Source organism: Dendrobates tinctorius, unplaced genomic scaffold (assembly GCF_039654945.1).
Source record: "Dendrobates tinctorius isolate UK_male_01 unplaced genomic scaffold, ASM3965494v1 ptg000060l, whole genome shotgun sequence".
NCBI lineage: Eukaryota > Metazoa > Chordata > Amphibia > Anura > Dendrobatidae > Dendrobates > Dendrobates tinctorius.
In genome coordinates, this window is record NW_027361728.1 from 39592994 (window position 1) to 39609321 (window position 16328).

Here is a 16328-nt window from a genome sequence, read left to right on the forward strand (position 1 = left end):
ACATTGTGGGAATAACCAAGACATGGTTAGATGAAGGCTATGACTGGGCAGTTAATTTACAGGGTTACAGTCTGTTTAGAAAGGATCGTAAGAATCGGAGAGGAGGAGCGGTTTGTCTTTATGTAAAGTCTTGTCTAAAGTCCACTTTAAGGGATGATATTGGCGAAGGGAATGAGGATGTCAAGTCCATATCGGTCAAAATACATGGAGGAAAAAATAATAACAAAATTCTCATTGGGGTCTGTTACAAACACCCAAATATAACAGAAATCATGGAAAGTCTATACTAAGACAGATAGATGAAGCTGCAACCCATAATCAGGTCCTTTCTTTGGGGGACTTTAACTACTCGGATATTAACTGGGAAGCAGAGACCTGCGAGACCCATAAAGGCAACAGGTTTCTGCTAATAACCAAGAAAAGTGATCTTTCACAATTGGTACAGGATCCAACCAGAGGAGCAGCACTTTTAGACCTAATACTATCTAATAGACCTGACAGAATAGCAAATCTGCAGGTCGTCGGGCATCTAGGAAGTAGCGACCACAGTATTGTACAGTTTCACTTGTTTTTCGCTAGGGGGACTTGTCAGGGAGTCACAAAAACACTGAACTTTAGGAAGGCAAAGTTTGACCAGCTTAGAGGTGCCCTTAATCTGGTTGACTGGGACAATGTCCTCTGAAATAAGAATACAGATAATAAATGGGAAATGTTTAAGAACATCCTAAATAGACACTGTAAGCGGTTTATACCTTGTGGGAATAAAAGGACAAAAAATAGGAAAAACCCAATGTGGCTAAACAGAGAAGTAAGAGGGGCAATTAACAATAAAAAAGAAAGCATTTAAACTACTAAAGCAGGATGACACCGTTGAAGCTCTAAATAAATATAGGGAGAAAAATGCTTTATGTAAAAAACTAATTAAAGCGGCCAAAAAGAAACCAGAGAAGCACATTGCTAAGGAGAGTAAAACTAATCCCAAACTGTTCAACTATATCAATAGTAAAAGAATCATAAGTAAAAGTGTAGGCCCCTTAAATAATTGTGAGGAAAGCATGGTTGTAGATGATGAGGAAAAATCTAATATTTTAAACACCTTCTTCTCCTCCTCGTTATTCACAGTGGAAAATGAAATGCTAGGTGAAATGCAGATAGACAAAGAAAACCTTATATTTAGGGTCACCAATCTAACCCAAGAAGAGGTGCGAAATCGGCTAAATAAGATTAAAATAGATAAATCTCCGGGTCCAAATGGCATACACCCACGAGTACTAAGAGAACTAAGTAATGTAGTAGAAAAACCATTATTTCTTATATTTAGGCATTCTATAGCGACGGGGTCTGTTCCACAGGACTGGCACAAAGCAAATGTGGTTCCAATATTCAAAAAGAGCTCTAAAAGTGAACCTATAAACTATAGGCCATTAAGTCTAACCTCTATTGTTGGTAAAATATTTGAAGGTTTTCTGAGGGATGTTATTCTGGATTATCTCAAAGAGAATAACAGCATATCAGCATGGGTTTATGAGGAATCACTCCTGTCAAAACAATGTAATCAGTTTTTATGAAGAGGTAAACTATAGACTGGACCAAGGTGAGTCATTGGACGTGGTATATCTTAATTTTTCCAAAGCATTTGATACCGTGCCACAAAAGAGGTTGGTACACAAAATGAGAATGCTGGGTCTGGGGGGAAAATGTGTGGAAATGGGTAAGTAACTGGCTTAGGGATCGAAAGCAGACGGTGGTTATAAATGGTATATTCTCTAACTGGGTTGCTGTGACCAATGGGGTACCACAGGGTCGGTATTAGGACCTATTCGCTTCAACTTTTATTAACGATCTGGTAGAAGGTTTACACAGTAAATTATCGATATTTGCAGATGATACAACACTCTGTAAAGCAGTCAATACAAGAGAAGATAGTATTCGGCTACAGATGGATCTGGATGAGTTGGAAACTTGGGCCGAAAGGTGGCATTGAAAGGTTTAACATTGATAAATGTAAGGTTATACACATGGGAAGAAGAAATCAATATCACCAGTACACACTGAATGGGAAACCACTGGGTATATCTGACATGGAGAAGGACTTGGTGATCCTAGTTAATTATAAACTTACCTGGAGCAGCCAGTGCTAGGCAGTGGCTACCAAGGCAAACAGGATCATGGGGTGCATTAAAAGAGGTCTCGATACACATGATGAGAGCATTATACTGCCTCTGTACAAATCCCTGGTTAGACTGCACATGGAATACTGTGTACAGTTTTGGGCACCGGTTCTCAGGAAACATGTAATAGAACTAGAGCAAGTACAAAGGAGGCCAACAAAATTAATAAAGGGGATGGGAAAACTACAATACCCAGAGAGATTAGCAAAATTAGGATTATTTAGTCTTGAAAAAAGACTACTCAGGGGAAATCTGATAACCATGTATAAGTATATAAGGGGACAATACAAATATCTCTCCGAGGATCTGTTTATACCAAGGAAGGTGATGGTCACAAGGGGGCATTCTCTGCGTCTGGAGGAGAGAAGGTTTTTCCAACAACATAGAAGGAGGGTTCTTTATTGTTAGGGCAGTGAGAATCTGGAATTCCTTGCCTGAGGAGGTGGTGATGGCGAACTCAGTCGAGGGGTTCAAGAGAAGCCTGGATGTCTTCCTGGAGCGCAACAATATTGTTTCTTACAGTTATTAGGTTCTTTAGAAGGACGTAGATCTGGGAGTTATTCTGACGGAATATAGGCTGAACTGGATGGACAAATGTCTTTTTTCGGCCTACTATGTTACTATGTTATTTCTTCCCTGCTCCGGGGCGTGTGGTGCCTGGAAGAAATCCCTGCCCCCGTCCTCATTACAATACTACCCCCTCTATCAGGGACAACTACGGCCCTGGAATCCTGCACCTGTGCCCTGCGCTCCCTCAGAAATACATACCTCATCCTCCCTTCTGTGGGCACTGCATTCATGACTCTTCTGCGCAGGCGCCGGGGAGTCACTGTGACCTCCAGTGTGCACGCCGATAATATGCTCTCCCAACTTCCTCCCTGCACAGTCATCACTAGGAATCATGTGTACATGGCGATTACTATGCAAGGAGGAAGTGGGGAGAGCACCTTATCGGCGCACACACCAGAGGTCACTGGAACGGAAGTTGCCAGCACCTGCGCAGAATGCAGTGCCCATAAAAGGGAGGCTAAGGTATGTGTTTCTGAGGGAGTGGAGAGCACAGGCGAAGGACTCCGGGGCCGTAACTGACGCTGATGGGAGGGTGGTAGTATTACAATGAAGACGGGAAGCAGGAATTTCTTCCAGGCACCGCATGCCCCAGAGCCTGGAAGAAATCATTAACATAAAGACAGAATATAACATTTCTCCACAACAAGACCATTAATATGAGGCATACAGGTAGGACTAGTGTAACATTTCTATTACCTGTATGCCCATATTAATAGGTCATATACATCCCGGGTGGTGACAGATTCCCTTTAAGCCATGCAACAAATGTGAAAATGTACAGAAAGACTAAAAGCTACTGCAGAGTGTGAACAGATTCCAGATTCATTAATTTATGTCTCATTGCAGATCACAGGGCTTACTCTGAACACTGTATTTAAGTTTTTGGTCATTTTAGCTCCTTGCCACTTCAGCCTGACAGAGTGTTATATTGATTTTTTTTTTATGAGCCGTAGGCTATATAGCACAGTCAGTCAGTCCGTCCAGTACTGTGCCAAAGTTTTAGGCAGTTGGGGAAAAATGCCTCAAAGTAAGAATGCTTAAAACAATAAGGCCGAGATCAGACTTGCGAGAAACTCGGATGAGTCTCGCACTTCAATACCCGGCAGCGTTCAGTTGCATAGAAATACATGCAGCTGAACGGCTCTATCCAAGTGCTGGTGGCAAGTTTCTCGCAAGTCTGACCCAGGCCTAAAGGTGTTAATAGATTGTTTCTATCAATTAACAAAATGAAAAGTGAAAGAACAAAAGAGAAATCTAAATAAAAAATCAGTAGTTAGTGTGTCCACCTTTTGTCTTCAAAACCGCATCAATTTTTCTAGGTACGCTTGCACACAATCAGAGATCCTATTCAGGTGAATGAGTAACCATGTATACCAAACAGTTGATAATAATAATCATTTTCATATGTAGATTGAAACACTCATTATTTGAAACAGAAACGGCTGTGTAGGAGACATAAAACTGGGTGAGCAGCAGCCAAACTCTGCTACAAAGGTGAGGTTGTGGAAGACAGTTTCTTGTCACAGGTCATGCACCATGGCAAGACTGTGCCCAACAACATTTAAAAAAAAAATATATATATATATATACAGGAAAAAAAAGTGATAAAGCAACACAAAAAGACAATCATAGGGTGCAAGCCTTCCAGGTGTATACCAAACCTCAAAAATAGTCCTTCAAAGATGAAAGCAGCACACCATAAAGACTTCAAATAAGGTGCTATTTATTAGCCCATCTGGCTATTTGCCCATGCTGCGACTTTTCGGTCCAAAGGGTGCGGACCTTTCTCAAGCCTTTTAATTTCAACATTTTTATTGAAAAGAAAACATCAGTTAACATGAAGTACATTCACAATAGGGTACAAGGATCCCCTCGCAGGGGGTGATACATAAAAGAGCATGAAAACCTATGTAGTATCCTTGACCTCTTAGCCATAGCTTTGCGTACTCGCAAAACAACAATTTTAACATAGTAAGATTAAGTTTAATGGGAGGGGGGAAGGGGAGGTAGGGAGGATATAGTGAGTGTCAATAATACAAGATAAGAAGACATGAAACAATAACCTATGTGATTTGAAGTTAATAGTTGTAGACAATAACCCGTATAGCAATACATTATATAGATATAGATATCATCCTGGAGAGGTTCTCGCTGTTGTGTGTCCGGATCCAAGGATCCCAGATACTTTGGAAGGCATCGAAAGAGTTAGATCTGATGGCTTCTATTTTTTCATAGAGCCTAATCAGATTGACTCTCCTCTTCACCTGCATTATTGATAGCATATTAGTTTTCCATTTGCTAGCAATGTGGTTTCTGGTTGCCATAGTAATAAAATCAATTAAACGGCAAGACTTGTTATTTGTATTGGTTGGTCTGTCCCCCAGAAGTAATACTGACGGCGGCAGAAACACTTTCCTGTTTAGAACTGTATGGATTAATTTTACTACATCTTTCCAGAGAGATTTCACTATAGGGCAGGTCCACCATATGTGGAGTGTATCCCCACTATCAGTACACCCCCTAAAACAATTGCCCGGGTTTATGTGATAGACATTGTGTAAGAAGCTAGGAACATAGTGAGTTCTATGGAACAATTTAAGGGATGTTTCAGTGAGTGAAATTTGATTGCTACCTTTAATTATATTTTCGTAGCATCTATACCACCTTTGTGGTGTAAGGGAGATTTGTAGATCTGTTTCCCACTGCTCCATAGCCCTCAGCTTCAAGCATTCCCTAGGTTGGTTAAAAATAGAGTAAAGAAGGGATATAAGACCATTTCCCAGTGGATCGTATAGACATTTTAATTTGAAAGTTGTAGGTTTTGTATTTGTGGAGTTAACTGTTAGATTTTGCAAAAAATGAAAAATTTGTTCCAGTCTGAAAGCTTCAGACCTCGGTGCTTGATATTTAGTGATGACATTAACTGAAAGTGAGTAGTCAGACTTTGCAGTCTGACTAGCTTATTCTGTAGCCACCATGCATGGTTCCGGGACATAACCCCTGGGGGAAACATGGGATTATTAAATAAATTCAAAAGTGGGGAAGGAGGAGACTGTAATGCATATTGAAATCTATTTGCTCTCCAGATACGTAGGGAATGAAAAGTTTATGGCGAGTGTAGCGCTAGGTCCTTCAGTAGGGGTCCTGTAGCCCAAATTAAGCTTTCCAAAGAGTAGGGTGCTATATGGGCATTTTCTATTTGTTGCCAGATGGGCATGTGTTGCTCTGCTTTTCCCCCGCTAGCTGGGCAATCTGGGCCGCTTTGTAATAATGGTTGAAATTCGGTAGCGAAACTCCTCTTTTTCTTTTATGTCTAAATAGAATTTGTTGGGAAATATGAGGCTTTTTATTATTCCAAGTAAAACGCGTTATATGCCAATTTATCATTTTGAATGTTATCAGAGGAATTGGGATGGGGAGAGACCGAAACAAATATAGAAATTGAGGTAGCGAAACCATTTTTTTTCGAGTGGACTCTTTCCAGGAAAGAAAAAGACGGCGAGGACCATTTCGATAGGGTTTGCGCTATGTTTGACGAGTGTGACCAACCTGTCAATCACTTTCCAAGCGATGCTTCAAATCGCTTGGAAAGTGCTTGAGAAAATCGCGAACAGAATCGCGGTGAAATCGCGTGGAAAAAACAGCGCAATTTCTGGGAAGGAGTCCGGTTTTCATTGTGCGTTTTAAAACGCTACGTGGGCCCATAGCCAGAATGTTGCTTGTGTCCACCTGATTGCTGTTTCAGTACGAGTCGTAAGTAAAGTTTTTAATTGTAGTTTTAAATCGTAGATTCGTTTAGTTAAATATAGCGAGGGACTTGATTGGTTGGCGATTTCTAAGTTATAGAGTTCTTTTTCAAGGGTAGACTGCTCTTTAAGTCGGTCTCTTTTCTTTTGGGAAGCTATCCTAATGAGTATGCCAGTGATGTATTTTTTATGGGCCATCCATGCGTTACCTATAGTAGTATCAGGGGTGATGTTTGAGAGGAAAAAGGTTTTGAGTTCTTGCTCAATTTTTAATCTCGTTTGAGGGTAAAGATTCAGTTAACCTCCATGTATATAAACGCGTGGTTGCCACTTCCAATTTAAAAACAGAAAGTACACAGTCATGATCAGACCAGGAGGAGGGAACATGTCTGGAATACATTAATGACGGTATATTTTCAGAGTTAGTAAGAATCCAATCTATCATGGAGTATGAATGGTGAACACTAGAGAAATAAGTATAACCTCTTGTCTGTCGGTGAGATTCTCTCCAAGTATCAATGAGATGATGGGCATGGAGGATATTTTCAAGTATATTTTTTTTCCTTCTTTGACAAATCAGGCCTCCTATTATTAGAACTGTCAAGAGTTGGGTTTATAGTCAGGTTAAAATCCCCACCCCATATTATAGTGTCGTAGGAGCTGGATTTGAAGGATCTTGTGATAGATTTAATTGGTTTTACTTGTAGAGCTGGGGGGCATATCAGTTGACCAAACAGATTTGCTTTCCTTGTACCATTCCCCAAAGAATTATATATCTACCCTCTGTGTCTACAACCATCAACCATTCCATCTTGTAGAAATGGAAAAGAGTTATGAAGTAAGATGGCAACTCCCGTCGTTTTTTTATCGTGAGAGGCTAGAAAAAACCTCGTGTAAAGCTTATGAAAAGATTTTGGGGATGAATTTTTAGAAAAATGGGTTTCTGTAGAAATAATACATCCGGGGAATGTTTCAACTAATCAATAAAGTCTCTTTTTCTTTTTGTCAGGGAATTGAACCCCCTAACATTGTGAGATAGTGTCTTATACATGTGGTTTGTTTAAAGAGGATCCAGTTAAATCACCTAGAAAAATTACAGGTTGCTTCACATCAACTAACAATCTGGTTATATATTCAAATCTCATCAACACTCTTTTAGGGAGGGTAGGGTAATTATGAATACGGTAATGAGAAAAAAACGGTCACAACCATTGACCAGAATGCAGGCTAGAGTATGTCGGCCCAACATCAGTGGGACCAGAAACAACAGTAGCGCAAAATGGAGTGGCATTCTTACTCCAGCGGCACAACACTCTATAACTAGAGAAAAAAAAAAGAAACATTAACATTCGTAACTCATCATGACAGACATCAAGTAATGATACTATCAAAGGAATGTCTTAGCATTATGTTTGTTCTTTAGATCTGTTCCAAGCCATTTGGTAACGGAGATCTCACGGAGCCGGCTGCTTATTGTGCTGTAACTTATTGGGTCTTGTACAGCGTGCTTCCATCCATTCTCTGCGAGGCCTCTGTCTCTGAGGCAGTGCTCCCGAATCTAGGATCGGGATGCCAGCTTTTTCCAATGCCCTTCTACCTTCCTCTTTAATTTTTTGGAGAGTAGGTGGAGTTGCCATGTGAAAAGATTAGAGCATGCGGAAATCCCCACCTATATTTGATGTTTGCTTTAATTAAGGCCAGTGTTATATCTTTCATGGCTTTTTCTCCTCTGTAGTGTTGCTGGGCAGATGTCCGGGAACAAGGAGACAGAGTCTGGGACTCCTGGTAGCTTATTTATTTTACGAGCTGCCGACAGGATCATGTCTCTGGATTCTTCCTGATGCATTTTAAGTACAATGTCCCTTGGTGAGGCATCAGGTTTGGGACCTCCCAGAGCTCTGTGAATTCTGGTTATTCTTAAAGAATTAGGATCTGCGTGTGGTACAAGGGTGCAGAAGGGTGCAGAAGAGGCCCGAGGCCACCTCCATTAAGTTGGGGCTACTTTCTGGCAGTCCTTTGATTCTAATGTTACCGAGAGCAGTTTTCCAAATCTTCACACTTAAGTTCTAGAAACTCAATTCTAGCATCTTTCTCCTGTAGTTGTTCTCTATCAAATTCAATGACATCAGCGGTGTCATCCATTCTTTTCTCTAAATCATTGGTTCTTTGAGCAATATCTTGGATTTGATGTGTGAAATTGTCCACAGCAGATGATAATTCAGCTCTGGACGTTTTCTGGATGGTAGCCAGTAGATCCTCCATCGTCATTGGGATCATGTTTGTTGAAATGACCGAGTCGGACTGCTGTGCCCTCTGAAGGGGGCTCTTGGAGCTCGTTGTGGCTGATTGAGAAGCTGACATAACTTGGCTTGATTGTTTTGTACTTTGAGACAACAGTTGTGTGATCGATCGGGTATTGATTTCAGATGAAGTGGTTTTTTTGAGATGCATTGCTCAGAGACCTCTTGCGTTCTGTAGATCAGTTCATGACGGTCACTTAAATAATTGAGCGTACATTAGTGCCCATGGTGACAGACCTAGTGTGCCATAGTCCACCAGGGCTGTCCATGCCCTCCTTGTTGGATTTTAGCAGGGCACAGGGTAAATCTTACACGACTTAACACGTCTCCAAAGCGTCTCTACTGTATGTGCTATGGTCCGTGTACCCCTGTAGAATTATAGGAGTGGGGAGGTGATTAGTCCAGCAAGTCAGAGCAACCGGAGGTATTGTAGCACAAAAAGAGAAGAAAAAATAGAAGTTGATATGAGCACTACGTCAAGTGGCCAGCAGATGGAGCCCCAATCTTGTATATGCAATGTGAGGCAGCTATGAGATCCAACTGGGGACAAGGCAAAAAAGAGAGAGGCAGAAAACAAAAAAAAATAAAACACAGATGGCTCTCTGACTCTGGGAGTCGGGAAACAATAGGGCTGCTGCAATCCTCTCAGTATCTCAATGCACTGGACAACAGATCCTGCTATACTCCTGCAGCTGTTCCAGGTACTCTTATAGCCCCAGCAAATCACCCACTTTCGGGGTATAGTTTATCAATGTCTCCTTCTGTATTACCTCTCTGGCACCTCCACTATGTCTTCCGCTGGCCGCGCCGTCAGCCGCCCACCCGCTCCAAGCGCGGCCTCAGAAGGTACCGCATCCTCTCCTGGTTCACTCAGCGGTCCACGGAGGGTTCACCATGCGTCCCAGCGCAACGGGAAGGGGTGAGTATCCCGTCCTCGCCACCCCCGGCGTCCCGGTCACAAAGAGGTCCCCGTGCCCGCAATCCAGCGATGAGCACAGGGCGCCTCCAGCAGGCTTCAGGCCCGAAGGTAGGCCGCGAACGTCCGCCTCGCCCCGGAACTCCGGGCGGGCCCGCAGACAGCAGGAGTCACCTGTCGGGTGCCCACTAGATCCTCACAGCCTCAGATGAGGCTAGATGGGCCACAGAGGTTTTAGAATCGGGCAGATTATTTCAGCCCTGAAGGGAGCTCGAGTCGTCACGTCCTTCTCCTCTGGTCGCTAGCCACGCCCCCCCTTTCTCAAGCCTTTTGAATTCTTTATGGTATTCTGCTTTCATCTCTGAAGGAATATATACACACACACACACACACACACACACACACACACAGCGTGTTGCGAAAGTATTCGGCTCCCTGGAACTTTTCAACCTATTCCCACATATTATACTTCAAATATAAAGATACCTAATGTAAATTTTTGGCGAAGAATCAACAAGTGGAACACAATTGTGAAGTTGAACGAAATTTATTGGTTATTTTAAATTTTTGGGGAAATTCAAAAACTGAAAAGTGGGGCGTGCACTGCTTCACTAAAAGTAAAGGGGCCGAATATTACACTCCCCACATTTCAGTTTTTGAATTTCCACAAAAATTTAAAATCACCAATAAATTTCGTTCAACGTCACAATTGTGTCCCACTTGTTGATTCTTCACCAAAAATTTACATTTGGTATCTTTTATATTTGAAGCATGATATGTGGGAAAAGGTTGAAAAGTTCCAGGGAACCCGAATACTGTCAGCAAGGCACTCTATATACAGGATGGGCCATTTATATGGATACTCCTAAATAAAATGGGAATGGTTGGTGATATCAACTTCCTGTTTGTGACATATTAGTATATGGGAGGGGGGAAACTTTTCAAGATGAGTGGTCACCATGGCGGCCATTTTGAAGTCGGACATTTTGGATCCAGCTTTATTTTTTTCAATGGGAACAGGGTCATGTGACACATCAGTTATTGAGAATTTCACAAGAAAAACAATGGTGTGCTTAGTTTTAACGTATATTCTTTCATGAGTTATTTACAAGTTTGTGACCACTTATAAAATGTTTTCAAAGTGCTGCCAATTGTGTTGGATTGTCAATGCAACCCTCTTTTCCCACTCTTGACACAATTTTTGAGTGAAATTATATCAAATTTGCATGTTTTTCTAAACAGGAAATAAACATGTGTATAACAAAATGTGTAATTGCAATAATTTTCTGGAAGAAATACTTTATTTTCTGGAACAACTGCAAGGGTGCCAACATTTTCGACCATGACTGTATGGAAAGCTTGTTACAGTGGTAGCCATTTTTATGCCATTATAGTCCATTTTGTATACTTTTAAACTCTGCCAGTTCTACATTTAACTCTCCCATCGTCCCATCCCGCCCACCTTTTTGGGAAATGTGGCTGTAATAGGACGCCTTTTATGTTTAATCTCTTTTTTATTAAAGTAATAAAACAGTACAACATATCACAAATACAAACATATATATAGACTAAGTAATTACAAGACTTCTCAAAATAATACGCATCCTGCTTCATGTAAATATGGTATCATCACAGAATCTTATTTACTGATTAATACTATATAGGTTCAATGCTCATCTCTTCTGTTCTTTTCCTAGCATTTTGCATTTTTTACCACCTGTTGCTTCATTTCAATATTTATTTCGTATGTGGAAGTCTATTTCTAATTGCTATAATTATCTATAGTATCCACCCAGTTTATCATCATTTATCCCTGACAGCATCTATGATTGCTTATGTTATTACGTCAGAATTAAAAGGAGGGTAAGAAGAAAAGGAAAGAAAAAATGGGACGGGAAAAGAAGGACAATGCCTCCGCCACTCTCTGAAACCAACCCAGGAATGCCAATGAGAAACCTCACTACCGGGAAAGTACTTCCCATTTCTCCATGAGAGCCCAGAAACTCCTTGAATCCCTGAGTAAAATCCAGGGTTGCCATGTCCGTAAATACCTCGAGTTATCACCCAAAGCCTGTGCAAACAATTCCTCCATATGGTGGATATGTGAGAATTCTGTTAGCCATTCAATCATGGACGGGATTTTCGTTGTACGCCAATGTCTAGGTATAACCATGCGGGCTGCCGTCAGGCAAAATCTCAGGAGGCTATTTTTTTTGTTTTGCAATTGATCCCGGTAGCATGGACAGGATGGCCATCTGTGGGGTGGGGTTTGTATCATCTCCTGATATTTTATTATAAGTCGAGAATACTTCTCCCCAGAAACTCTTTATCCCTGGACACTGCCACCAAATAAGGATCAGGGTTCCTCTTGCGTTCCCACAGCGCCAACACCCATCCGCCACCGAGGGGAATATGGCATGCAATCTCACAGGGTATTGGTACCATCTAGTAAGAATTTTAAAATTCTTCTCTTGGGCATGGCTAGCCGGAGACATCCCATGAGCATAGCGGAATGCCAATGTGATTTCCCTCTCAGTAAATGTGCACCCCATTTCCGCCTCCCATGCTCTAATATATCCCGGAATTACTGTTGGGGTATCATCGTTTAATAATTTGTACACAAGAGAGATTTGGTGCAACGGGGGTGTCTGTTGAGCAATCATCTCAAACTGTGTCAGAGAAGATGGTAATCTCTCCCCACCTGAAATTCTTCTGACAAATGATTTTAATTGTTCGTACTCCAACCACGATATTGTATGTGTGGGGTGTTTGTCTTGTAGCTTGTTGAGGGAGGAAAGTCCCCTCTGCGAGATTATTTGATATATCCTTTGATCGGATTCCACCCTCCATCCCAAAAACCTCTCACAGTGTATGCCCGGTGAAAAATCAGGATTAGCGAATATAGGAGAAAGTGGAACAGTTGCGCCCATTAATTTTTTCTTATATTTTAGCATGTCCCAGCTCTTAAGAATCTCACCAGCCATCATATCCCGACAACCGCCCCCTATTTTCTCCTTATCCCTGGTCACTATCCACGGCAGGTTCCGTAATGGAACTAGGTATCCCTCCTGTTCCAGTCCAACCCACTGTTTGGTCTCCCGTCTGTAATGCCAATCAAAAAGATGGATCAATTGTGAGGCCTGATGGTATGTCTTTAAGTCTGGAAGTCCCGCCCCCCCTTGTGATTTAGGTCTCGTCAGTGTTCTGTAACTCAGCCTAGATCTGTTCTGGTGCCATATCAAATGTATTAGAGCTGATTTAATAGTTTTAAAGAAACTTCGAAGTGGCGTGATCGGTACTGTCTGGAACACATAAAGGAACCGGGGAAGCACATCCATCTTGAAGGTATTTATACGGCCAAACCACAAAATCATTTTCTGATCATACTTTTTTAGATCCTTATAGTTTTATTCAGTAGGGTTTCATAGTTTAGTGTGTATAATTTGTTTAGGTCTGAGGGGACCTGTATGCCCAAATATTTAATGGCGCCCGTCTGCCATTTGAATGGGAAATTTTCTTTTGCCCTCTCCATGTCCCCCCATGGTAAAGTGATATTAAGTGCCTCGGTTTTGGTGTAGTTTATCTTAAAGTTACTGACCTCGCCATACTTTTTGAATTCGGACATTAGTGCAGGTATAGTGATATGAGGTTGAGAGATGTATAGAAGAAGATCATCTGCATACAATGATGTTTTATAATGCTTCTGACCTATCTTGATACCCCATATACTAGGGTTATTCCTCACCGCTACCGCTAAATGCTCCATTGCCACCGTGTATAACAAGGGCGAGAGAGGACACCCCTGTCTCGTTCCATTATGAATCCGAAAGGGGTCTGAAAGCAATCCATTAATTTTAATTGTGGCTGATGGGTTCGTGTACAGGGCCGCAATTTTGTATAAGAACCTATCTCCCCGCCCTATCTGTCGGAGGGCTGATTGAAGGAAGCTCCACCTCACTCGGTCGAACGCCTTTTCGGCGTCCACCAATATGAGTCCCAGGTGCTTCCGGTGGGTTCTGGTATGAGCGATCAAAGATATAGTCTTCAACACTCCATCACGAGCTTCTCTTCCCTGAACGAAACCCACCTGGTCTTTATGTATGATATATGGTAAAAGGGGTGCAAGTCTGTTGGCAAGTATCTTCGCAAATAGCTTTACATCTATATTTATTAAAGAGATCGGTCTATAATTAGAGACCACTGTTGGATCTTTTCCCAATTTTGGCAATACTGTGATATACGCCGCCAGAGATTGATGCGTAAACCCTGATGATTCAGAAATGGAGTTATAAGTCCTTGTCATATGTGGTGTTAACTGTTCTCTGAATAGTTTATAAAAGTGGGGGGAAAACCCATCTGGGCCAGGGCTCTTCCCATTCGGTGTATTCCTTATGGCCTCATCCACCTCCTGTGTCGATATATCTGCTTGTAGCTCATCTGTCATCTCTGTGGAAAGTCTAGGAAGTGGCGTGTCCGCTACATATTTATCTATTTTAGTCTGTATGTCCCCTGCGTGATTAGTCGACTGCGCCCCTCCCAAGCTATATAGCTTCTGATAGTATTCTCGTATTGTTTCCAAGATTTCCCTCGGGTCGTGAGCCTCAGCCCCTGTACGTTTCTGGATTTTTGGAATATAAGTCGTCTGAGTCCTAGGATGTAATAATCGTGCTAGGGGGCTGTCGCATTTTTTGGCCTTATGGTAAAGGAGACTTTTGAAATTATTTCTGAATTTCAATGATTGTTCGTTTAATACATTTCTAAGGGTCTCCCTATGTTTAATTATTTCCCCTAGTATTACCGATGACATAGTATTTTTATGTTTTTGCTCCAATGCATATATAATATGCAACAATTCTTTAGTTTTTTCCGATCTCTGTTTTTTAAGACGGGATCCATGTTTTACCAGGATACCACGAAGCACGCATTTAAGGGTCTCCCATTTCACCGGGGTCGGGGTGTCGTCGTTTGTGTGATCTGACCACAGCTGATCTATTGTCTTTTTTATCTCTGTCGTGCAATTCAAGTCTTTCAGCAAATTGTCATTCAATCTCCAAGTCCAGGGACGGTCCACCTCATCCGGTGGGGAGACGTCTAGGAACACCGGAGCGTGGTCCGACCACAAGAAGCTACCGATAGACGATCGGGGGCCTCCAGGACAGGGCATGATGGCTGACAAGAAAAAAGTCAATTCGGCTATAGGAATCATGAGAACTGGAGTAGTATGTATAGTCTCTACCTCCAGGATTTTGTGCTCTCCAAATGTCTACCAGCTGCATCCCATGGATAGATTGTTTCAGAAGGGACAATTGTCTAGTGATACCTCTCACATTTTGTGTTGTGGTATCTATTCGTGGGTCAACAGTGAGATTGAAGTCCCCCCCCCCCCATATTACTATCACCCCTTCAGCAAATTCTGCCACCCTCCTCAGGAAACCCCGGCCAGCCCTGGCCTGATTTTCATTTGGGGCATAGCACCCCGCAATAGTGTAAAGGGTTGTATGAATCCTAAGTTTTAGTATTAAGTACCTGCCCTCTGGGTCCGCATATGTGTACTCAACCGTATGCTGGAGGGACTTGTGGATCGCCACAGATACCCCCCTCGATCGGCTTCCGGGGCAGGCGCTATGGAACCAAATCGTAAAGTATCGGTGCCGCGATAGCTTGGTCATGTACATTAACCTTTTCATTGCACTGTTGTATCTCATCCTTCAAGGTTGATAATTCTGCCTTATACGACGTCTCTAGGCGGATCACATATTGTTCCATGTCCTGTCTGGTGGGCATATCACGTAGTCTAGCATTCAGCAAACCCAGATCGAGTCCTGGAATCAATTGTGTGTTATATCCATAGCCCAATGAATCATATGCAGGGTAGCAGTGAGAGGGCATCGCCTGTGGGGCCTGAGTTAGTGTGAGGCAACCCTCCTGAAATAGTTGGCCGCCCCCCACAGTTACGACAACAGGGGCTGTGATGTGCTGTGAGGATTCAGAGAAGCTTCTGGGGTGGGGGGGACACGGGGCACTGAGATGAGCCTTCATTGTAATCCATTTCACAATCTTCCTCTTCTGTCCTATGTTCTTCCCCATCTTCCTGTATCTCCTCTGTCACTGCCAGCGCTAAACTCAGTTCTCCCCCCCCAGCTCCATCCTGGCATGCTGCTGGAAGTGATTGATGTCCTCCCTCACGCTCCCCAGTGCCGAAAGCAGCATCTCCGCTGTGTCTCCCCTCCTGTGTCACTGATCCGTCGGCCCTGCTTCCCGCCCCTGCTTCTGCTGTGTCAGCGTCTGCTGCAGCGTCTGCTGCCTCCTTCTCGTCCCCCGCCTCCATGTTTCGCAGGCCTTCTCTGTCTGGGCTGACCAGGAATGTTGTTATCTGTTGAGCGGCGGGCTCTGTCACCACCAAGGGGGCTCCCCTGTTTCCCTTCTTCTTCTTGGCACCCATAATGCTAGTTTCACATTTGCGTTTCAGGACGCAGCGACGGCCTGCGGACGGCCGCTGCTAAGCCCCGCCCCCTGCCACGCACCCTCCGATAGCTCCGCCTCCAGGTGCATGACACTGCATGTGTCATGCGTCCCCTATCTTTATCACTGAGGACGCAGGCCGTGCGCAGTATGCGTTTTGGCG

The 16328-nt window shown here is 42.8% G+C and overlaps 1 protein-coding gene across 15 annotated transcripts in view; it reads left to right on the top strand.

The window, feature by feature from the left end:
- PHC3 (polyhomeotic homolog 3) overlaps positions 1-16328 on the top strand; it is a 218140-nt gene that overhangs the window by 101299 nt on the left and 100513 nt on the right. The window lies entirely within an intron of this gene.